General features: G+C 46.1%; 1 pseudogene; it reads left to right on the top strand.

Annotated features, from left to right (window-relative positions):
- Positions 1-16,523: 16,523 nt before the first annotated feature.
- Positions 16,524-23,997, top strand: LOC129393343 (syncytin-1-like; annotated as a pseudogene).
- Positions 23,998-25,482: the final 1,485 nt, after the last annotated feature.

Raw genomic sequence — 25,482 nt, 5'->3', positions numbered from 1 at the left:
TGAGCCCAGGAGGCAGAGGTTGCAGTGAGCCGAGATTGCGCCACTGCACTCCAGCCTAGGCTACAGAGCGAGACTCTGTCTCAATAAATAAATAAATAAATAAATAAATAAATAAATAAATAAAGCAGTAGTCAGTTGCTAGCAACTATACATAGCAAAATCATGCATGTTACAGCTGCAAATTCTGATTGATACAAGCATGTTGTGCAGGTGACTCAAATACCACCACCACCATTGTCATCAATAATGTAATTTTCTGAAATGGTATAACCAACCCCTAGCACAGTGTCTGGTACTCAGTTAAAATGCAGCGGGTTTTTTTTTTGAAATGAAAAAAATCTGAAAGCCAATGAGACCCATTAAAGGTTTTAAAAAGAGAAGTATCTGGATCAGTCTTTAGGAAGATTTAAGACTCTCAAAAAATGATGAGCTTCAGGATCTGGGTTATTTTCATCTTTGGCTCATCTCCCATTCCTACCCCATGCTTATAAGTAGTAGGCACTCAATACATGATTTTAAATTGAATTGATTTGAATCAAATAATTTCTGCAGCAAAGTGTTCACAGGACCCTTTGTGACATTATAACATTATCTTAGGGCATAGCTCCAGAAAAGCAGCATTAATGGAAGAGAATTACTTGTCACAGTGCCCAAAGTCAGTCCTATCTCTATTTCACACGTGCAGGACCCTAGAGTCTAGAATGGAATGTTCTGGGTCCAGCTCTGTTGCAACGAAATCTACATTCTATTAGATCATCCCAAGATTGACTAGCAACAAGAACAAAGGCCCACAATAATAGAAGTCTTTAACAAAAACACACTCTATGTAGCTGGCACAAAACATGTTCCAAATTTTGGCTGGCTGTTTGAAGGACATCTTCAGGACCTTACCATAGTGCCTGGCACGTAAAAGCCCCTTAACAAATATGTGTTGAATGGAAGAATGAACAGCAGCAGTTGAAAATGGTGCCTAAGCGAAAACAATGAAATAGCAAAATTCTAGTGTGTGTTATACCAGAACCAGATCTGAGACTCTTAGATTAGTTTTCAGTTTGAAGAACTGTCAAGCCCACTGACTCAAAAGCAAGCACTCAGACCACACATCCAAAATAAAACAACAAAAAAGTAAGAAGTAATATATGCACATGGTTACAAAGAAGTGCATAAGAACTTTCAGATGAAAAGGAATAGCTTCTTGACCTTTTTCTTCTCCCTCTTATCCTCAGTCCCATTGCCCAAGACAAAAAATCTACGACAGGCCAGGCGTGGTGGCTTACGTTTGTAATCCCAGCATTTTGGGAGGCAGAGGTGGGCAGATTACAAGGTCAGGAGTTCGAGACCAGCCTGACCAACACAGTGAAACCCCGTCTCTACTAAAAATACAAAAATTAGCTGGGCGTGGTGGCAGACGCCTGTAATCCCAGCTACTCGGGAGGCTGAGGCAGGGGAATCGCTTGAACCTGGCAGGCGGAGGTTGTAGTGAGCCAAGATCGTGCCACTGCACTCCAGCCTGGGCAACAGAGCTAGACTCCATCTCAAAACAAAAAATAAAAAACAAAAAAAATCTGTGACATTACATTCATTTCCACCATTATCCATTATTTTGTTTTCTTTTGTTTTGTTTTCTCCATTTAATCACTGATCTGATTAAGAAAGACTTACACATTGAGGCCAGGCACAGTGGCTCACGCCTGTAATCTCAGCACTTTGGTAGGCTGAAGTGGGCGGATCATTTGAGGTCAGGAGTTCGAGACCAGCCTGGCCAACATGGCAAAACCCCATCTCTACTAAAAATACAAAAATTAATTGGGTGTGGTGGCAGGCACCTGTAATCCCAGCTATTTGGGAGGCTGAGGTGAGAGCATCACTTGAACCCAGGAGGCAGAGCTTGCAGTGAGCCCACACCGCACCACTGCACTTCAGCCTGGGCGACAGAGTGAGACACTATCTCAAAACAAAACAAAACAGAAACAAAAACTTCTTCTTGTGAACAAAATGTAGGAAAAGAAGCAAAAGTAATTGTGGTTTCTGGTTTAGCGACTGTAATTGAGTGTGTTCCCCCCATCATCCCGAGAAAATTCTATAATATACTTGTTTTTTGTCTAAAAAAGAAACCTGAACAAAATTGATTAAGCATTATTATTATTATTATTTTTGAGATGAAGTTTCACTCTTGTTGCCCAGGCTGGAGTGTAATGGCGCGATCTCGGCTCACTGCAACCTCTGCCTCCCGAGTTCAAGCGATTCTCCTGCCTCAGCCTCCCAAATAGCTAGGATTACAGGCGTGAGCCACTGTGTCCAGCCTAATTAACCACTATTATACAAAAATGAGTTCTGGCTTCAGTAGTGTGGAAGTGGGAAGAAACTAGAGAAAGAGATAAACTACTGAGTCCTGGTACCACCAAGCAAGTTTCAGGGACCTTTGGAAAGTTCCCTCTGCAAAACTCTCATCCTGTTAGAACTTGTGAACCCCGAAAATCTGAGATAGGTCTCAGTTAATTTAAAAAGTTTATTTTGCCAAGGTTGAGGATACGTGCCCTGAGGACCTCCTGAGGACATGTGCCCAAGGTGGTCAGAGCACAGTTTGGTTTTCTACATTTTAGGGAGACATGAGACATCAATCAACATATATAAGATCAGCACGAGTTTGGTCTGGAAATGGGGGCTTTCCAGGTCATAGGTAGATAGGAGACAAATGGTTGCATTCTTTTGAGCTTCCCTCCCGCTCTCTCTTTCTTTCTTTCTTCATATGGAGTTTCCCTCTTTCGCCCAGGCTGGGGAGAAGTGGCCCGATTTCGGCTCACTGCAACCTCTGCCCCCCGGTTCAAGCGATTCTCCTGCCTCAGCCTCCCAAGCAGCTGGGATTACAGGCGCCCGCCACCACGCCCAGCTAATTTTTATATTTTTAGTAGAGACAGGGGTTTCTCCATGTTCACCAGGCTGATCTCGAACTCCTGACTTCAGGTGATCCACCCGCCTTGGCCTCCCAAAGTGTTAGGATTACAGGCGTGAGACACCGTGCCCAGCCTGGATTCTTTTTTTTTTTTAATCCTATTTTTTGAGAGGGAGTCTGGCTGTGTTGCTCAGGCTGGAGCGCAGTGGCTGAGCTCGGCTCACTGCAACCTCCGCCTCCCGAGTTCCAGCGATTCTCCCGCCTCAGCCTCCCGAGTAGCTGGAATTACAGGCGCCCACCAGCATGCCCGGCTAATTTTTGTATTTTTAGTAGAGACGGGATTTCGTTATGTTGGCCAGGCTGGTCTGGAACTCCTAACCTCAAGTGATCCGCCCGCCTCTGCTTCCCAAAGTGCTGGGATTACAGGTGTGAGCCACCGCACCCAGCCTCCAAAAGAGGCAATCAGATAACGCATTTATGTTAGTGAGCAGAGGGGTAACTTTGAATAGAATGGGAGACAGGTTTTCCCTACGCAGTTCCCAGCTTGACTTTTCCCTTTAGCTTAGTGATATGGGGGCCCCAAGATATTTTCCTTTGACGAATTCATCTCGGAAACCAAGATTTATTTTCTTTTGGAATTTTAAAAGTTTTGCTCTTGCATTTAAAAAAACAGTGCGTGTGTGTTTCGCTTTAATTATTATTTGCTGCATTTTGGAACTGAGTCAGGCAAATCATTTTTGTTCCTAGGCAAGTGCCTTTGATCTTCAAAATCTATCCAGTCTTTGGGGCACTGCTGTCTCCTTTCACAAGGTCCTAATTCCCACTGAAACCAGTCTGTAGTATTTGTGGCTTGGGGCCACGTCAAGATTTCAAATTTCAGCCTCAGACTCCAATCCCCGGGCGGGATCCGGGAGACCCAGCCCCATGCGGCCCCCGCCGACCTGGCGGGGATTGTAACGTCGGGATCGTGGCGACGCGCGGGGCCCTGGAGCCCAGGCGCGCGGCCCCGGGCGCGTCAGCCCCTCCCCGCCGGCGTCGCTCGCGTCGCCTGCGGTGACTCAGCTCTTCCGGTCACCGCCGTCACTGGTGGTTCCCGACTGCAGTGAAGGTGCGGACGCCAAGTCACTGCTCAGTAATGCTGGAGCCGCCGGCGTCCCGGGCCTTCTCCAAATGCGCTGCATTCCTGCCCCCACCATGACTCAGCGGCTTCCGCTCCGGCGTCAGCGGCGCTTCAGCCTCCGCCCGCGAGGCCCTGCTGCCTTCCCACTGCCCCACGGGGGCCACAACGCGCCCGCTTCCGCCCTTAGGTGTCCTTCCAAGCCCCTGAAAAGGTTTGGCAGCTTGATAAAGGATCCCTGAACTCCAGTGTTTAGGCCCTGCAAGGCTCTTCTCTGTACATTGAGGAGCTGAGGCCTCCGCACAGGAAAGTATTCCTCACCCTGCAGCGCAAGGAGGAAGTTAGCCTAAGACTAATTGAGGCAACTGAGGCCTCGGACAGCCGCGGGTCCTGAGAGCCCGATGGACCTACTTTGGAAGTTCAACGTTACCGTTTGCAGATGTGTGACACTCCCCTACTCCTACCCCCACTCCTACCCCCACCCACTTAACAGACATGAGGATTATTCCATGCCACCTTGTTGTTGGCATTGCGTAGCACATGGTAGGAACTCAGCAAATCTCAGCTTTTGTTTGTATTTTCTCTTTCTTTTCTTCTCTTTCTTTTTTTTTTTTTTTTTTTTTTTGAGACGGAGTCTCCCTCTGTCACGAGGCTGGCGCGATCTCGGCTCACCGCAACCTCCCCCTCCTGGGTTCCTCCTGGGTTCAAGCGATTCTGCTGCCTCAGCCTCCTGAGTAGCTGGGACTACAGACGCACGACACCACGCCCAGCTGATTTTTGTATTTTTAGTAGAGACGGGATTTCACAATATTGGCTAGGATGGTCTCGATCTCTTGACCTCGTGATCCGCTTGCCTTGGCCTCCCAAAGTGCTGGGATTACAGGCGAGAGCCACCGTGCCTGGCCTGTATTTTCTTTGAAATGCCTTTTAGATGTAGTTCTTCCTCTCCATGGACAGAGTCACCTCAGCAACTTCCTAACTGGTTTTGCCACATTCCCATCCAACGTCACACAATGACCAGGTGCATTTTTATGGCACACTGTATTCTGCAAGCCATTCCTCTGTGCAAGAAAATTTAATACTCTGTTGAACTTTGGTTTGAGCGGAAAGTCCTTTCCCTGGTATTTAAAGCGATCCATCATAGTCCGGCTCCCATCCTTCCCATAAATATTTTAGGCCTGCTCTGCATCCTGTATTGTGGTACTCGGATTCCTGCCCTCCAGAGCTCTGGTGAGGGGAGATAAATACATAATCACGTCGTCATTATACTGTGTAATAAGTGCTCTGATCGAAGTGTGAACAGGACAGAGAGCAACTCAGTGTAATAGAGGGGGAAGAAGAAAGGCTTCACAGAGGAATAAATATATGGGGGAGGGAGATGCCTTGATGGTTGTGAGGCATTTACCAGCAGTCTGATAGATATTGTATATAGCAGAGTGTCCTTGTTGCTGCAGATTTTCGAAGGCATCATTGTACTCTGCTCTGTTGCTGTTACAGAAGGCTTGAAACATCTAGCCCCATCCTTTAATCTTGGATCCAGAAGTATTGTGGGAAATAAAATTTGATTTAAAAATGATTATCACCTGATGAAATACAGCTTGCAGAAAGAAATAATGGATTCCTTACAGGAAAAATTCTGTACCAAGGATACCCTTATAAGGAGTAGAATTGGCCACAGGGCCTGAGTGCTAGAGAAGACAGTGTTTGTGAAGATTCTATAAGGCTGTACTTGAACCTGCCCCAGCTCAACCCTCTGGGGCACGCTTATCAGTCCTGGGAAGGAGAAGGCTGTGTACTAAAATGGAAACAACCGAATCACCAGGGGCCCAGGTCCTCTTCTGCGTGGCATGCTGAAAGAATTGAATTATTAAGAACCCAGCACACACTCTGTGGGATTCTCGGTTTTTAAAGAGCTGAATGTAAGAAAGGCATTTACCTACTGGCCAGAGAGAGATGGGCAGTGGAGCTCTGCAAGTTGTCAGTGACAGATTCTAGGTGGCAGTAGCAGGGAGAGCTGAGGCTCCAAGGGGGCCTCCAGGTCAAGGACAACTCAGGGACAGAGCAGATGGCCTAAGTAGCATTGATATGGGTACTTACAGGCAGAGAGGACAGGGATCACAGAGGTGGTGAGAGCTGCAGTTCAAATAGTGTCTGCGATTACAGTAGATTTTAATTTCTTTTTATTTTTCTGAATTAAATTTGTCCATGGTGAACATGGTTTTTTTTTTTTGGTGGGCGGGGGAGAGGGATGGAGTTTCACTCTTATTGCCCAGGCTGGAGTACAATGGCCCGACGTTGGCTCACTGCAACCTCCGCCTCCCGGGTTCAAGCAATTCTCCTACCTCAGCCTCCCGAGTAGTTGGGATTACAGGTGTGCGCCGCCACCATGCCTGGCTAATTTTTGTATTTTTAGTAGAGATGAGGTTTCACCATGTTAGTCAGGCTGGTCTCGAACTCCTGATCTCAGGTGATCCACCCACCTCGGCCTCCCAAAGTGCTGGGATTACAGGCGTGTGATGTAAATGCTTATTATTGATGTGAACCAAAATTATGATTTAACTACTTTGGGAGGCTGGGGAAGGAGAAATGGTGGTGGGTATGTGGTGTATTTGTAAGAGTGCTACAACCTCATCTACCACAACAGGAAAGCAATAGATAGTGTTTAAAACAGATACATCAAGAAATAGCATAAGCACATTATTTTGATGTATGGAGGTAAATACCCAAAATAACAGTGAAAAAAGTGGAAAATGGTTGCCTTTGGGCTATGAAGAGGAACGAGGCGAAGGCTACTTTTTTTCACTACACATTTCTTGGTGCTATCAAAATATTTTTTAACTTCTTGCATTTTTAAAAACAGATAAAAGTAAAAGCGTACAAACCTGTTGTTCCAGTAATTTCATTTCTATATAGGTATCCTAAGGCAATAACAGCAGATGTGGGTAAAGATATATGTATGCTAGTCACTGCAGTATTTTTTTAATTCTAATCCCATTTTTATTTATTTTTAATTCATTTATTTTCAATTTATGTGGGTACGTGGTAGCTTATATAATACTGTTTAATTAGGCCAGGCGCGGTGGCTCACAGCCGTAATCCCAGCGCTTTGGGAGGCCAAGGTGGGTGGATCACGACGTCAGGAGTTCAAGACCAGCCTGACCAACATGGTGAAACCCCGTCTGTACTAAAAATACAAAAATTAGGTGGGCGTGGTGGCACGCGCCTGTACTCTGAGCTACTCAGGAGGCTGAGGGAGGAGAATTGCTTGAACCTGGGAGGCAGAGGTTGCAGTGAGCCGAGATTGCGCCATTGCCCTCCAGCCTGGGCAACAGAGCAAGACTCCCTCACAAAAAAAAAAAAAAAAAAAAAAAGATTGTTTAGTTAGAAATTAAAAACTGGGAACAATGTAATAAATTTTTTAAATTATGGTACATTTATATAATGATTTTTAAAATCACGTTTTTGAGCATTATTTAATTTCCTTGTTGAAATGCTAATTTTAAAAGTAGTCAAAATACTTGAGGTCAGGAATTCGAGACCAGCTTGACCAATACGGAGAAACCCCGTCTCTACTAAAAATACAAAAATTAGCCAGGCGTGGTGGCGGGCAACTGTAATTCCAGCTACTCAGGAGGCTGAGGCAGGAGAATCGCTTGAACTCAGGAGGCGGAGTTTGCGGTGAGCCAAAATGGCATCATTGCGCTCCAGCCTGGGCAACAAGAGCCAAACTCCGTCTCAAAAAAAATAAAAAATTAAAAAATTAAAAAATACTAATAATAAAATTAAAAAACCCATGTTACCTTAAAGTTTCAGTTTTGCAAGATGGAAAGAGTTCTGGAGACTGGTTTTACAACATTGTCAATGCACATAACACTACTGAGCTGTATACTTTAAAATGGTTAACATGGCAAATTTTGTGTTATGTGTATTTAACCACAGTAAAAATTTTGTTGTTGTTGTTGTTGTTGTTGTTTTGGGATGAAGTCTCTGTTGCCCCGGCTGGAGTGCAGTGGCACAATCTCAGATCACTGCAACCTCTGCGTCCCGGATTCAAGCAATTCTCCTGCCTCAGCCTCCCTAATAGATGGGATTACAGGTGCCCGCCACCAAGCCCGGCTAATTTTTGTATTTTTAGTAGAGATAGGGTTTCTCCATGTTGGCCAGTCTGGTCTCGAACTCCTAACTACAAGTGATCCACCTGCCTCGGCCTCTTAACGTGCTTGGATTACCAGTGTGAGCCACTGTGGCTGGCCTAAAATTTTTGTTTAAATGTATGTGCCCTATGACCTAATGATTATACTTCTGGGTATGTACCCCAAATAAACTCTCACCCATGTGTACAAAGAAACAAGTGTGAGGATGTCCTCCGTAGCATTGTTTGTAATCACAAAAAGGCAAAAGCAGCCTAAATTTTCATCAAAAGGAAATGGATAAAAGTGTAATATATTCATACATCAGCCTGAATTGGTCTCAAAAACAACTTTGGGTGATAAAAGCAAGATGCAAAATTATACGTACATGATGATATCATTAATGTAAGTTTTAAAATACAGTGTCACAATCCATTGGTGATGAATACGTATATATGTACATATATTTGTGTGTGTGTGTGTATATATATATGTATTCATCCATGTAAAAGTACAGGGAGTGGAATGGAAGGTTACACACCAGACTCATGGCAGTTGCCCCTGTAACTTGAGAGGGGAGATGGGACTGAGTGGGAGGTTGTGTGGTTAAAGGGGACTTTAATTTTATCTATAACATTTCACTTCTTTTAAAAATATGGAAGTAGGCCGGGTGCAGTGGCTCACACCTGTAATCTCAGCACGTTGGGAGACCAAGGCAGGTGGATCACCTGAGGTCAGCAGTTCAAGACCAGCATGGCCAACATGGTGAAACCCCGTCTCTACTAAAAATACAAAAATTGGCCGGCGCAGTGGCTCACGCCTGTAATCCCAGCACTTTGAGAGGCCGAGGTGAGTGGATCACAAGGTCAGGAGTTTGAGACCAGCCTGACCAATATGGTGAAACACCGTCTGTACTTAAAAAAAAAAAAAAAAAGGCTGGGTGCGGTGGCTCAAGCCTGTAATCCCAGCACATTGGGAGGCCGAGGCGGGCGGATCACCAGGTCAGGAGATCGAGACTATCCTGGCTAACACAGTGAAACCCCGACTCTACTAAAAATACAAAAAATTAGCCGGGCGTGGTGGTGGGTGCCTGTAGTCCCAGCTACTCGGGAGGCTGAGGCAGGAGACTGGCGTGAACCCTGGAGGTGGAGCTTGCAGTGAGCCGAGATTGTGCCACTGCACTCCAGCCTGGGCGACAGAGCAAGACTCCGTCTCAAAAAATAAAAAAAAAGAAAAGTAAAATTAGCTGGGCGTGATGGCGGGCACCTGTAATCACAGCTACTTGGGAGGCTGAGGCAGGAGAATTGCTTGAACCCAGGAGGTGGAGGTTGCAGTGAGCTGAGATCGTGCCATTGCACTCCAGCCGGGGCAACAAGAGCGAAACTCGGTCTCAAGAAAAAAAAAAACTGTGTGTGTGTGTGTGTATTCTATATATGTGGGTGTATATATATATTCTATATATGTGTGTGTATATATATTCTATGTGTGTGTATATATATTCTATATATGTGTGTATATATTCTGTATATATGTGTATATACACGTATATTTCATATATATATGGAAGTAAATATGAAACAGTGTTAAAAGTTGGTGATTCTGGGTGGTGGGAATATGGGTGGTTGGTATTTTATTCATTACATTGTTTTAAATTTTGATTAAAAAAAACAATGACAGACTTAAAAAAAAAGCCAATGATCCATGCGTGAATAAATTGTTTGAAATGTTTATTCCTCGGTGTCATAAAGGAATAGCAATTGAACATAAATTTAATTTCCTCAACAAGGCCATTTTTACTTTCTGCAGAAAGGGTACACTTGTCAGCAGTTTTGCCATGAGAGTACACCGAACAAAGGAGACAGGGTCATTTATAACCTGACGCATCCACCTTGCTGCTGTGTCCGGTTTCCATTGGCTGGAACGTGACCTCACATTTTGTCTTTGTCCTGATTGGCTAGGGACTTAGAATTTTTTAAAAGAGACAAAGGCAGAGGAGAACAAAGGAAGGAGGAAGTAACTTGTGGAATGCTGAGAAGGGTAAAAACACCTTTAAATAAGGAAGAGGAACAGGCTGTGACTTAATGCTTGCTTGGACCAGTGTAAGCATGCCAGGGCAAATATTTAGGCTAAATTGTGGGAGCTAAGAACATAAAATACATTGATTTCTTTTTTTTTTTTTTTTTTTGAGACAGAGTCTGGCTCTGTCCCGCAGGCTGGAGTGCAGTGGCACCATCTCGGCTCACTGCAAGCTCCACCTCCCGGGTTCATGCCATTCTCCTGCCTCACGTCATTCTCCTGCCTCAGCCTCCTGAGTAGCTGGGACTACAGGCGCCCGCCACCACGCCCTGCTAATTTTTTTGTATTTTTAGTAGAGACAGGGTTTCACCATGTTGGCCAGGATGATCTAGATCTCCTGACCTCGTGATCCGCCCACCGTGGCCTCCCAAAGTGCTAGGATTACAGGCTTGAGCCACCGCGCCCGGCCAATACATTGATTTCTTTATTATGGCTAGCAGATATTTAAGAATGTAAGCACAGGTCTTTGAATAAATTTTGCTTCTAAGAGAAGTAACTATTCCTAATTAGATGGGTAGGAGAGTTTTTGAAGAGGAACCTCTACTTTTTACAAAAGGTACAGGTAAAGTTCTATAGGAGTTCAGAATGGAGAGACATTATCAAAGGCAGTGTGGGAGAGAAAGGTGGGATAAGGAAAGGTGTCTGAATTGAGCCTTCAGGGACCCAGAAGATTAAGACAGCTGAGAAGAGTACTGTGAAGTGGTATTCTAGGCAGAATGAGCAACATGAAAGATCCATGAAGACAGAAAAGCAAGGGACTCTTGAGTAGTTCAGCTTGGCTGGACCTGAAGATACCTGATGACAAATAAGTAGGAAATGAGATCTGAAAGGTGATTGCTACGTCATCTGGAAAGCCAAAGAATTTTAGTCTGTTCTGTAGATAGTGGTTTGTCATTAAGGGTTTTGGGGTTGGGATAACAGGATCAGAACAGGAAGATTAATCTAGACATGAAATAGAAAATGATGGCCGGGAGCAGTGGCTCACGCCTGTAATCCCAGCACTTTTAGGAGGCCGAGGCAGATGGATCACCTGAGGTCAGGAGTTCGAGACCAGCCTGGCCACCATGGTGAAACCCCGTCTCTACTAAAAATACAAAAATTAGCCGGGCCTGGTGGCTCACACCAGTAATCCCAGCTACTTGGGAGGCTGAGGCAAGAGAATTGCTTGAACCCGAGAAGCAGAGGTTGCGGTGAGCCGAGATCGCGCCATTGCACTCCAGCCTGGGTGACGGAGGTGGACTCTGTCTCAAATAAAATTAAATAAAATAAAATTATTTGAAACGGAGAGGGACTGGAGACAGGGAATACAGCGAGGAAAAAATGATTATAGGGGACCAAGTGAGCGATGAATACAAGTGCCCCCTCCCTCCTTTTTTAAAAACAGCTTTACTGATCCAGGTGTCCTTTTTGTTTTTGTTTTTGTTTTGAGACAGAGTTTCCCTCTTGATGCCCAGGCTGGAGTACAATGGCACGATCTCGGCTCACCACAACCTCCGCCTCCTGGGTTCAAGTGATTCTCCTGCCTCAGCCTCCCGAGTAACTGGGATTATAGGCGTGCACCACCAGGCCCAGCTAATTTTGTATTTTTAGTAGAGACGGGGTTTCTCCATGTTGGTCAGGCTGGTCTGGAACTCCCGACCTCAGGTGATCCACCCACCTCAGCCTCCCAAAGTGCTGGGATTACAGGCGTAAGCCACTGCCCCCGGCCCCAGGTGTCCTTTTGACCACACACAGTAGTCTCTAAAACAGTCTTCCTGCCTCTGGGCTGATGTTTCCCAACCATTTTTCATGTTCCAACACACAGCTGAGGGTTCTAACACACTCTCGTCAGTTACAATGTTTCGCTGAGGCAGGATTTTAGGGACAGCTGATGAAAGTGTGCAGTTTGAACGAAGACTCAGGTGATTTTCTTTCTTTCCCTTCCCCTTCCCTCCTTCCTTCCTTCCTTCCTTCCCTCCTTCCTTCCTTCCTTCCTTCCCTCCTTCCTTCCTTCCTTCCTTCTCTCTTTCTCCCTTTCTTTCTACTCTGGCCATATTGATATACCCAGTAATGCCTGTAGACACAGCTGTCCATTTTCTTTTTTTAAAACAATTGTTTTTCTGGGATGCTGTTTCTCCCACTTTCTGCTTATCAAAAATCCTGGGCCTTGCTGGTTGTGGTGGAGTGTGCCCATAATTCCAGCTACTCAGGAGGCTGAGGCATGAGAATCACTTGAACTCGGGAAGTGGAGGTTGCAGTGAGCTGAAATCACATCACTGCACTCCTGCCTGGGTGACAGAGTGAGACGGTATCTCAAAAAAAAAAAAAAAATTCTGGGGAGATTGCTTGAGACCAGGAGTTTGTGACCAGACTGGGCAACATAGAGAAACCCTGTATCTTAAAAAAAACAAAAAAACAAAAATTAGCCAGGCATGGTGGTAGATGCCTGTAGTCCCAGCTACTCAGGAGGCTGAGGTGGGCTTGAGCCTGGGAGGTCAAGCCTGCAGTGAGCTGTGATCGCACCACTGCACTCCAGAGCCTAGGTAACAGAGCTAGACTCTATCTCAAAGAAACAAACAAAAAATCTGTTCATCTTTTAGGGCCCAGATTTCACTTCTTCCATGAAACCTTTTATGAATAGCTGAAAGGGAATTATTTTCTTATTCTCAGCTGCCAAGGCCTGTGCCAGTCACATCACTGCTTGCACTGCTTTTCTCTCCCAGTTTAACATCTGTGTCTTCTCTTTTAATCTAGTATTTTAACTGCCAGAGATAGGACTCAAGTTTTTTTGTTTTTGTTTTTGTTTTAAGGCGGAGTCTCACTCTGTCGCCCAGGCTGGAGTGAAGTGGCACGATCTCGGCTCACTGCAAGCTCCACCTTCTGAGTTCACGCCATTCTCCTGCCTCAGCCTCCCAAGTAGCTGGGACTACAGGCGCCCACCACCACGCCCGGCTTATTTTTTGCGTTTTTAGTAGAGACAGGGTTTCACCATGTTAGCCAAGATGGTCTCGATCTCCTGACCTCGTGATCCTCCCGCCTCGGCCTCCCAAAGTGCTGGGATTACAGGCGTGAGCCACTGTGCCCAGCCGCTTTGTTGTGTTTTTTTAATCCCTCTTGAATACACTAGCCCAAAGTCCTGGCAGATCAAAGTATTTGAGAATTAAAATAATTACCATTCATTGACTTTGTTTTTTTTTTGGCAGGGTCTTGCTCTCTCACCCAGGCTGGAGTACAGTGGTGTGATCATGGCTCACTGCAGCCTCAATCTCCCCAGGCTCAAATGACCCTCACACCTCAGCCTCCCAAGTAGTGGGGGACTACAGGCATAAGCCAGCATGCCCAGATACTTTTTGTATTTTTTTGTAGAGAGGGGTTTTTGCCATGTTGCTGAGGCTAACTACGATTTATTGAAAGGCTTTTAGTTACAGGCACCATATACATTATATCTACTCCTCCTAATACCCCTAAGAGATAGGTAGTTATCCTCATTGTACAAAAGAGGAAACAGAAGCTCCAAATATTAATTAACATATTCAGTGTACATAGCCAGAAAATAGGGGATTTAAGATTTGAGTAGGGCTCTGGTAGGCTCCAAATCTTGTGTTGTTTTCACTGCACTGTGTTGCTCTTTTTTTTTTTTTCCGAGACGGAGTCTTGCTTTGTCGCCTAGGCTAGAGTGTAGTGGTGTGATCTCGGCTCACTGCAACCTCCACCTTCTGAGTTCAAGGTTTAAGCAATTCTCCTGCCTCAGCCTCCCGAGTAGCTGGGATTACAGGCATGCACCACCACGCCTGGCTAATTTTTTTTTTTTTTTTTTTTTGAGATGGAATCTCCCTCTGTCACCAGGCTGGAGTGCAATGGCGCAATCTTGGCTCACTGCAACCTCCGCCTCCCGGGTTCAAGCGATTCTTCTGCTTCAGCCTCCCGAGTAGCTGGGACTACAGGCATGTGCCACCATGTCCAGCTAATTTTTTGTATTTTTAGTAGAGATGAGGTTTTACTATGTTAGCCAGGATGGTCTCAGTTGCCTGACCTCATGATCTGCCTGCCTCAGCCTCCCAAACTGCTGGGATTAGAGGCATGAGCCACCGTGCCTGGCCTAATTTTTGTATTCTTAGTAGAGATGAGGTTTGACCATGTTGGCCAGGCTGGTCTCAAACTCTTGACCTCGTGATCTGCCCTCCTCAGCCTCCGAAAGTGCTGAGATTACAGGCGTGAGCCACCACATCCGGCCCTGTGTTGCAATTCTTAAGTGATGGTTGAATGAAAAAAAATTTTTTTTCATTTTTAAGCACTTTTTTTTTTTTTTTGTGAGACAGAGTTTTGCTCTTGTTGCCCAGGCTGGAGTGCCATGGTGAGATCTTGGCTCACTGCAACCTCCACCTCCTGGGTTCAAGTGATTCTCCTGCCTCAGCCTCCCGAGTAGCTGGGATTATAGGCATGTGCCACCATGCCCCGCTAATTTTTGTATTTTCAGTAGAGATGGGGTTTCACCATGTTGAACAGGCTGATCTCGAACTCCTGTCCTTGGGTGATCCACCCAACTCAGCCTCCAAAAGTTCTGGGATAACAGGTGTGAGCCACCGCGCCAGGCTGAGCAAATTTTTTTTTTTTTTTTTTGAGACAGAGTTTTGCTCTTGTTGCCCAGGCTGGAGTGCAATGGCCCAATCTCGGCTCACCACAACCTCTGCCTCCCAGGTTCAAGTGATTCTCCTGCTTCAGCCTCCGGAGTAGCTGGGATTACAGGCATGCGCCACCACGCCCAGCTAATTTTTGTATTTTTAGTAGAGACGGGGTTTTTCCATGTTAGTCAGCCTGGTCTCAAACTCCCGACCTCAGGTGATCAGCCTGTTTCAGCCTCCCAAAGTGCTGAGATTACAGGCGTAAGCCACCACTCCGGCCTTTTTTTTTTTTTTTTTTTTTTTGAGAAGAAGTCTAGCTCTCCCACGCTGGAGCGCAGTGGCGCAATCTCGGCTTCCTACTACCTCCGCCTCCTGGGTCAAGCAATTCTCTTGCCTCAGCCCCTCGAGTAGCTGGGATTACAGGCACCTGCCACCACACCCAGCTAATTTTTGTGTTTTAGTAGAGAAGGGGTTTCACCATCTTGGCTAGGGTGGTCTTGAACTCCTGACCTCATGATCTACCCGCCTTGGCCTCCCAAAGTGCTGGGATTACAGGCATGAGCCACTGTGCCCAGCTGCACATTTTTTTTTAACTTGCTTTTCTTTGCTGTATTTCCTCCCTAGAGGCTTACCCAGCTGGTAAAGCAGAAGGGAATACTTGCCAGCTGTATTAGTTGCAAGTAATGGTACTCCAACTCATTCTGAATTACACAATAAAAGTAAATATGGTTTTTTTTTTTTTTTTTGAGACGAAGTCTCACTCTGTCGCCCAGGCTGGAGTACAGTGGGCCGATCTCGGCTCACTGCAAGCCCCGCCTCCCGGGTTCACGCCATTCTCCTGCCTCAGCCTCCTGAGTAGCTGGGACTACAGGTGCCCGCCACCACTCCCGGCTAATTTTTTGTATTTTTGGTAGAGACGGGGTTTCACCGTGTTAGCCAGGATGGTCTTGATCTCCTGACCTCGTGATCCTCCCGCCTCGGCCTCCCAAAGTGCTGGGATTACAGGCCTGAGCCACCGCGCCCAGCCGTAAATATGTTGATTAATGAGCCAAGGAGTCCACTAGTAGATTGCCAAGCTTTAGGACTAGATCAGGGTTGCAACATTGCCTCCATCTTTCAGTTTTGCTTTCCTCTAAGTTGACTTTATTCCCAGGCAGGCTCTGTTTATGTGGTAACAAAGATGGTCACCAGCAGCTCCAGCTTACATTCTACCAACCTAGTAACCCCAGCAGAAACCACCTCTTTTCCAAGAGTGCCAATAAAATTCCCAGGTAAGACTGCCATTGGCCCAGCTTGAGTCATATACACATGCCTGAAACAGTCACTATGTTCAAGGGGTGCTATGTTGCTCTGATTAGTCAGAATTAAGGCTATGAACTCTACGGATTAAAATGAGGAAGGCAAATTATGGTATCTGACCAGAAGAAGGGATGCTGGATGGGCAAAATGGATATTCACTACATACACTTTCACTGAATGAGAATCCAGTACTCAATAGTCTCTGATCCAGGTTGATACTTTCTGGGTGGATACTACAATTAACTCCATGATCTGTTGCTCTTGAATACCATTCTCAAAGGCCCTATCACATTGGGCTATGCTTTTCTTGGTTTGGTCCCAAGAGTGATACTGTTCCTTAGAGTAGTTATATAATAAAACATTCCACTCATGGGAAATGGTCCATCCCTGGCTTGAGTCCTGTGGTGGTCAACTGAGAGGAAGACACTAGAATGTGGTTCCACAAGGGGACACAGGGTCAGCTGCAGTAGCACCAGACAGGCCAAATCTGCCACTAGGAGGGCACAGTGACAAATGGCAAGCAGTCATGTAGACAAGCAGTTGGCATCTGGGGCCAAGCAGAGAATGACATGTTGTCTTAATGGGAGACAGAGAATTCTGAGACAGGAGATGCTCATCAGGATTTCAGACAGATAAGTCTGATAATCAAGTAGTAGAACTCTAGCCACTTGGCTAAAGTTCAAAGGCATTCCAGTCCCAGGGAATGGGGAATTGAAAGGAGCAGGAAAGACGTTCATTTGGCCGGGCGCAGTGGCTCACATCTGTAATCCTAGCTTTTTGGGAGGCTGAGGTGGGCAGATCACCAGAGGTCAGGAATTCGAGACCAGCCTGGCCCACATGGCGAAAACTTGTCTCTACTAAAAATACACAAATTAGCCGGGTGTGGTGGCACACGCCTGTAATATCAGCTACTCGGGAGGCTGAGGCAGGAGAATTCCTTGAACCCGGGAGACAGAGGTTGCAGTGAGCCAAGATCTCGCCACCGCACTCCAACCTGGGCAACAGAGCGAGCGAGACTCTGTCTCAAAAAGAAAGAAAGAAAGAAAGAAAGAAAGGAGCAGGAAGTCCTCAGTGGTAGGGAAATCAGGACACTGGAAAGGGTAACAGGATTGGATCTAAGGCATTAGCCTGAAATCCATGCATTGGGTCTGGAGTCCAAGGTGAAGCTAGATCTCAAGAATGAGACTGGAGGTCAGTTTTTGAATAAAACTGGGACTTGAGGCCGGGCGAGGTGGCTCACGCCTGTAATCCCAGCACTTTGGGAGGCCGAGGTGAGTGAATCATGCGGTCAGGAGTTCAAGACCAGCCTTGCCAACATGGTGAAACCCAGTGTCTACTAAAAATACAAAAATTAGCTGGGCATGGTGGCACACGCCTGTAATCCCAGCTACTCAAGAGGCTGAGGCAGGATAATTGCCTGAACCCAGGAGGCGGAGGTTGCAGTGAGCTGAGATCGCATCACTGCATTCCAGCCTGGGTGACAGAGCAAGACTGCATCTCGGCAAAAAGAAAAAAAAATTAGTCAGGCATGGTGGCACACGCCTGTAATTCCAGCTACGCAGGAGGCTGAGGCAGGAGAATCGCTTGGTCCTGGGAGGCAGTGGTTGCAGTGAGCCAAAATCATGCCACTGCACTCCAGCCTGGGCGACAGAGCGAGACTCTGTCTCAAAAACAAAAACAAAAACAAAAACTGGCACTTGAGTTCAGCCTAGCAACAGCCTTCATAGAAAACCTCAGAGTGGCCGGATGTGGTGGCTCACGCCTGTAATCCCAATACTTTGGGAGGCCAAGGCAGGCAGATCACGAGGTCAGGAGTTCGAGACCAGCCTGGCCAATATGGTGAAACCCCGTCTCTACTAAAAATACAAATATTAGCCAGGTGTGGTGGCCCGCACCTGTAGTCCCAGCTACTAGGGAGGTTGAGGTAGAAGTATTGCTTGAACGCAGGAGGCAGAGGTTGCAGTGAGCTGAGATCAAGCCACTGCACTCCAGCCTGGGCAACAGAGCAAGACTCCATCTAAAAAAAAAAAAAAAAGAAAAGAAAATCTCAGAGTGGGGAACTGAAGTGCTACAAATTCCTCCTGCCTCTGGGCAGATTTTGTACAGTGACTAGATCAAGACTGAGCCTGCAGGTGGTATTGAGTGCCTCCAGCTAAGGGGAAGGAAGGAGACAGAGGCTGCTCCTAAAAGAAGGTCTAACAAACTCTAAAGGAGGTGTGTGCGCCAGGCGTGGTGGCTCACACCTGTAATCATAGCATTTTGGGAGGTCGAGGCGGGCAGATTGCCTGAGCTCAGGAGTTCGAGACCAGCCTGGGCAACACGGTGAAACCCGGTCTCTACTAAAAAAAAAAAATACAAAAAATTAGCTGGGAGTGGTGGCACGTGCCTGTAGTCCCAGCTATTCGGGAGGTTGAGGCAGGAGAATGGCTTGAACTCGGGAGGCGGAGGTTGCAGTGAGCCGAGATCGTGCCACTGCACTCCAGCCTAGGCGACAGAGCAAGACTCTGTCTCCCAAAAATAATAATAATAATAAAAAGGAGATGTGTGCCCATATGCCCCGCAATTGCTGTAACTCTGCCACTCTTTGCATGCATGCAAATACTCATTATTGGACAGGGAAAATGATTAATCCTAGTTGTCCTGGAGGACTTGGAGCCACTGTCTGTTGGACTTACTTCGCCCATACCGGTATGCCTGTTGGGGGTGGAGTTCAAGATCAGGCAAGAGAAAAACACGTAAAGGAAGTAGTCTCCCAACTGACCTGAGTCACAGCACCCCTAGCCCCTACAAAGGACTAGATCTCAAAACTACATGAAACCCTCCGTACCCATACTCACCTGGTAAGCCTATTTAATACCACTCTCACTGGGCTCCATGAGGTCTTGGCCCAAAACCCTACTAACTGTTGGATGTGCCTCCCCCTGCACTTCAGGCCATACATTTCAATCCCTGTACCTGAATGATGGAACAACTTCAGCACAGAAATAAACACCACTTCCATTTTAGTAGGACCTCTTGTTTCCAATCTGGAAATAACCCATACCTCAAACCTCACCTGCATAAAATTTAGCAATACTATAGACACAACCAACTCCCAGTGCATCAGGTGGGTAACTCCTCCCACATGAATAGTCTGCCTACCCTCAGGAATATTTTTTGACTGTGGTATCTCAGCCTATCGTTGTTTGAATGGCTCTTCAGAATCTATGTGCTTCCTCTCATTCTTAGTGCCCCCATGGCCATCTACACTGAACAAAATTTATACAATCATGTTGTACCTAAGCCCTGCAACAAAAGAGTACCCATTCTTCCTTTTGTTATCGGAGCAGGAGTGCTAGGCAAACTAGGTACTGGCATTGGCGGTATCACAACCTCTACTCAGTTCTACTACAAACTATTTAAAGAACCAAATGGTGACATGGAACGGGTCGCCAACTCCCTGGTCATCTTGCAAGATCAACTTAACTCCCTAGCAGCAGTAATCCTTCAAAATCGAAGAGCTTTAGACTTGCTAACTGCCAAAAGAGGGGGAACCTGTTTATTTTTAGGGGAAGAATGCTGTTATTATGTTAATCAATCCAGAATCGTCACTGAGAAAGTTAAAGAAAGTTGAGATCAAATACAACATAGAGCAGAGGAGCTTCAAAACACCAGATGCTGGGGCCCCCTCAGCCAATGGATGCCCTGGATTCTCCCCTTCATAGGACCTCTAGCAGCTATAATATTGTTACTCCTCTTTGGACCCTGTATCTTTAACCTCCTTGTTAAGTTTGTCTTTTCCAGAATCAAAGCTGTAAAGCTACCAATGATTCTTCAAATGGAGCCCCAGATGCAGTCCATGACTAAGATCTACCGTGGACCCCTGGACCGGCGTGCTAGCCCATGCTCCAATGTTAATGACATTGAAGGTACCCTTCCCAAGGAAATCTCAACTTCACAACCCCTACTACGCCCCAATTCAGCAGGAAGCAGTTACAGCGGTTGTCGGCCAACCTCCCCAACAGCACTTGGGTTTTCCTGTTGAGAGGGGGAACTAAAAGACAGGACTAGCTGGATTTCCTAGGCTGAGTAAGAATACTTAAGCCTAGCTGGGAAGGTGACCACATCCACCTTTAAACACAGGGCTTGCAACTTAGCTCACACCCGACCAATCAGGTAGTAAAGAGAGTTCACTAAAATGCTAATTAGGCAAAAAACAGGAGGTAAAGAAATACCCAATCATCTATTGCCTGAGAGCACAGCGGGAGGGACAATGATCGGGATATAAACCCAGGCAATGGAGCCGGCAACAGCTAACCTCTTTAGGTTCCCTCCCTTTGCATGGGAGCTCTGTTTTCACTCTATTAAATCTTGCAACTGAAAAAAAAAAAAAAAAAAAAAAAGGAGGTGTGTGTTCTCTCACTGGAACGCATAACCTAATAAAAATTAAATTTAAAAACCTCAGCTGGAATGCATTAAGAAACAGAGAACTGGGAAAGAATAAACGCAGTTGAGATGGGATGTTAAATTAGATTTTCCTATTTTCTTAGTTTTGGAGCTTAGAACAATAGGTGGCAAGTACCCCTATACAAAGAGATATGTCAGATCATTTATGCAGGACTTGCTCAAGGGGTAGCCTCCAAATTGGTTCTGAAACCTGTAGCCCATTACCCACTTTTGGCCTGAGAAAAGAAAATCAAGGAGAGGAAGTTTGAAAAGTGAAGATTTCTTTGAAGAGAACTGTCAAGAGTGCTGTGGTTTTCTTGCTGTCAAGTCAAGGGCAAGCAAGGAGTGAGGAGTGAGTGGGAAAGATTAGCGTCTCATGGTGACATGTGCTGAGTGGAAGAAACGCTCTGTGGCTACTGGCAACTAGAGCAGAATGTGGTGAGAAGATTTCTTGGGACAGTGTGACATGAGTGCCTTGAGTTGTGAGGTAGAGAGACTCATCTGTTATCTCACCTGAGAGCTAGATGAGAGGCTTATTGGAGGACAGAAAATACAATAGGGTAAAGGGCTAGGGAAGCGGGGGTTGCAGTGAGTTTGAAAGGTAGTAGTAAGAAAGACTAAAATCATTCCTTCCTTTGGACAAAAGATAAGAAGCCTGAATTCTTTTTTTAGCTCTACTACAAATGAGTTGTGCTAGTATGGAAAAACTACTTGAACCCTCTAGGTTTGTTTTCTCTTCTATAAAAGGAAGAATTGAGGCTGGACACAGTGGCTCATGCCTGTAATTTCAGCACTTTGGGAGGCCAGGGGAGGATTACTTGAGGCCAGGAGTTAGAGACCAGCCTGGGCAACATAGTGAGAATCCATCTCTACAAAAAAAAAAAAAATTATTTTAATTAGCCAGATATGGTAGTATGTCCCTGTAGTCTCAGCTACTCAGGAGGCTGAAGTGGGAGGATCACTTGTGCCCAGGAGTTGGAAGTTATGGTGAGCTTTTTGTTGTTGTTGTTCCCATCCACGCTGGAGTGTAGTGGCACGATCTCAGCTCACTGCAACCTCTGCCTCCCGGGTTCAAGCGATTCTCGTGCCTCAGGCTCATGCCACCACACCCAGCTAATCTTTATATTTTTAGAAGAGACTGGGTTTTGCCATGTTGGCCAGGCTGGTCTCGAACACCTGACCTCAGGCGATCCGCCTGACTGGGCCTCCCAAAGTGCTGGGATTACAAGCATGAGCCACCATGCCCAGCGACAATGAGCTTTGAGTGTGCCACTGTACTCCAGCCTGGACATCAGAGCAAGACCCTGTCTCTCAAAAAAAAAAAAAAAACAGGGCCGGGCACGGTGGCTCACTCTTGTAATTCCAGCAATTTGGGAGGCCGAGGCGGGCGGATCACCTGAGGTCGGGAGTTCGAGACCAGCCTGACCAACATAGAGAAACATCGTCTCTACTAAAAATACAAAATTAGCCGGATGTGGTGGCACATGCCTGTAATCCCAGCTACTCGGGAGGCTGAGACAAGAGACTTGCTTGAACTTGGGAGGCGGAGGTTGCAGTGAGCTGAGATCGTGCTATTGCACTCCAGCCTGGGCAATAAGAGCGAAACTCTGTCTCAAAAAAAAAAAAGAGATGGCCAGGTGCAGTGGCTCATGCCTGTAATCCCAGCACTTTGGGAGGCCGAGGGGGGAGATCATGAGGTCAGGAGATTGAGACCATCCTGGCCAACATGGTGAAACCCCATCTCTACTAAAATACAAAAAATTAGCTGAGTGTGGCGGCACCTGCCTGTAGTCCCAGCTACTCGGGAGGCTGAAGCAGGGGAATCGCTTGAACCCGGAGGCAGAGGTTGCAGTGAGCCAAGATCACGCCACTGCACTCCAGCCTGGTGACAGAGCAAGACTCCTTCTTAGAAAAAAAAAATAGAAAGGAAAAATTGGACTAGACTGTCTTTAAGGTAGGGACCTTTTATGACTCTCTAGTTCTACAGGTGTATTCTGATGAGCTCCATGGTGACTCATGGACTGGGATGAATTATTATGGTATACAGATGGTCTCTGACTTATGATGGTTCAACTTAGGATTTTTGACTTTAGGAGGTACCCATACAATCATTCTGTTTTCACTTTCAGTACAGTGTTCAATCAAGTACATGAGATACTTAAGACTTCGTTATAAAGTAGGCTTTGTGTTAGATGACTTTGCCCAACTATAGGCTAATGTAAGTGTTCTGAGCACATTTAAGGTAGACTAGGCTAAGCTCCTAAGTTTGGTTTAGGTTAGGTGTACTAAATGCACTTTTTTTTTTTTTTTTTTGAGACAGAGGAGTCTCACTCTGTTGCCCAGGCTGGAGTGCAGTGGCACGATCTCGGTTCACTGCAAGCTCCGCCTCCCAGGTTCATACCATTCTCCTGCCTCAGCCTCCTGAGTAGCTGGGACTACAGGCACCCGCCACCATTCCTGGCTTATTTTTTTGTATTTTTAGTAGAGTCGGGGTGTCACCGTGTTAGCCAGGATGGTCTCGATCTCCTGACCTCGTGATCCACCTGCCTTGGCCTCCCAAAGTGCTGGGATTACTGGCGCGAGCCACCATGCCCAGCCTAAATGCACTTTTTTTCTTTTTTTGAGACGGAGTTTTGCTTTTGTCGCCCAGGCTGGAGTGCAGTGGCACAGTCTTGGCTCACTGCAACCTCTACCTCCCGGGTTCAATCAATTCTCCTGCCTCAGCCTCCTGAGTAGCTGGGATTACTGGCGCCTGCCACCATGCCTGGCTAATTTTTCTTTCTTTTTTTTTTTTTTTTCTTTTTTTTTTTTAGTAAAGACAGGGTTTCACCATGTTGGCCAGGCTGGTCTTCAACTCCTGACCTTAGGTGATCCACCTGCCTCGGCCTAAATGCACTTTTGACTTACTAGATTTTCAATTTACAATGGGTTTATCAGTACATAACCCCATCATAAGTTGAGGAGCATGTCTAAATACATTCCATAATATTAGGCCCTAGAAATTCAGGTCTCAAGGGGACAGTATTCTCCCCTCCCTAGCCGCTCTTCTCTTAACATTATTTAAAAGATGAATTAATTTTAAAATTTCCAAAAATAGAGTTATCCATAATACCACTACCTGACACATTACTAATTATATTTCAGTGGGTGCTTTTCTAGACCTTGACCATCTCTCCTTGTAGTTGCTCCAGTTGTGATCAGTAGCACACACTTTTTGTGTTCTTACAGCACACTAGTTCAGTAAACTGTGCATAACCAATGGGAGTGAAGTTTAAGGTGCTTCCAATCATTGCACAATAAACGCAGGCAAGGAATAACTTGGCCTTTAATAAAACAGTCTTTAGGGGCACAGAACTACTCTGCTGTGGCCTCTCTTACTCCTTAAGCCCCTTGCTCCTCCCCACCCTCACTTCCTGATCCCTTCAGCAACAGCAGCAACTTAAGAGGCCCAGTAAATCTAAGCCGCAGCAGCCTCTGACCTACATGACACTCACTCTGAGGCGGCTTCTGGTTTAGAAATGCCAGGTAATCCATTTAGCAGACATTGCAGCACACAGAGAAAATAGATATCAAAGGGATGTGGATATGCGCTGCTGATTCTGCTATTGTTAAGGCAGGTTTCAAGAGATGTTGACAGACAATCAGCAAGGTGATGACACTCACCCACTTACTTCCAACTCATGTGTCTCAATTCTTATGACCTCAATCCTACCGACAGGAACACACCTGAATCCAGCCCCAGCAAAGTCAAGCTTTTCGGAAGTCTTTGTACATCCTCATCTAGACATAGACAGAAATGGTTTAGACTGGGCTTTGAGGGGCAATGCCTTAAAGCTTAGTCTAATATTATGGAAGTTTAAAGAGCAGGTGAGAGGTAGAGAGCAATGGGTTAGAGAAGCGGGTCGGTAGGGATTGGAACATGGAGTCCTTGAAGATTACAGGGGATAAAAAGCCTCAGATAATTTGCAGTAAGGATGTGACACACTCAGATCTATGTTTTAGAAAGATCACTCTGGTAACAGTGTGAGGAATGATTTGAATAGGGCAAGACTGGAGGCAGAGACCAGAGGTTATTATAATAGGGTTGGCTGGGCATGATGGCTCACGCCTGTAATCCTGGCACTTTGGGAGGTGGAGGCAGGTGGATCACCTGAGGTCAGGAGTTCCCAACCACCCTGACCAACATGGTGAAACCCCGTCTCTACTAAAAATACAAAAAATTACCCAGGCAGGGTGGCAGGCGCCTGTAATCCCAGCTACTTGGGAGGCTGAGGCAAGAGAATTGCTTGAACCCAGGAGGCAGAGGTTGCAGGGAGCCGAGATTGCACCATTGCACTCCAGCCTGGGTAACAAGGGAAACTCTATTTCAGAAAAAAAAAAAAAAAAGTTAGGGTTTCTTCTTGTTTTGTTTTGTTTTTGAGACGGAGTCTCACTCTGTCACCCAGGCTGGAGTGTAGTGGCATGATCTTGGCTCACCAAAACCTCCATCTCCCGGGTTCAAGTGATTCTCCTGCCTCAGCCTCTCGAGTAGCTGGGATTACAGGCACCCACCACCACGCCTGGCTAATTTTTGTATATTTAGTAGAGACGGGGTTTCACTATTTTGGCCAGGCTGGTCTTGAACTCCTGACCTCGTGATCTACCCACCTCAGCCTCCCAAAGTGCTGGGATTACAGGTGTGAGCCACCGTGCCCAGCCTGTTTTTTTTGTTGTTGTTTTGTTTTGAGACAGGGTCTTGCTCTTGCTCTGTTGCCCAAGCTGGAGTGCGGTGGAATCAGTGGAATGATCATAGCTCACTGCAGCCTTGAACTCATAGGCTCAAGCCACCCTGCTGCCTCAGCCTCCCGAGTAGCTGAGACCACAGGCATGCACCACGACATCTGGCTAATTTATATTTATTTATTTATTTATTTTATTGATATGAAGTCTAACTCTGACACC

Source organism: Pan paniscus, chromosome 9, assembly GCF_029289425.2.
Source record: "Pan paniscus chromosome 9, NHGRI_mPanPan1-v2.0_pri, whole genome shotgun sequence".
In the NCBI taxonomy this organism is placed as follows: Eukaryota; Metazoa; Chordata; class Mammalia; order Primates; family Hominidae; genus Pan; species Pan paniscus.
This window is presented reverse-complemented; position numbering and strand designations above follow the sequence as displayed.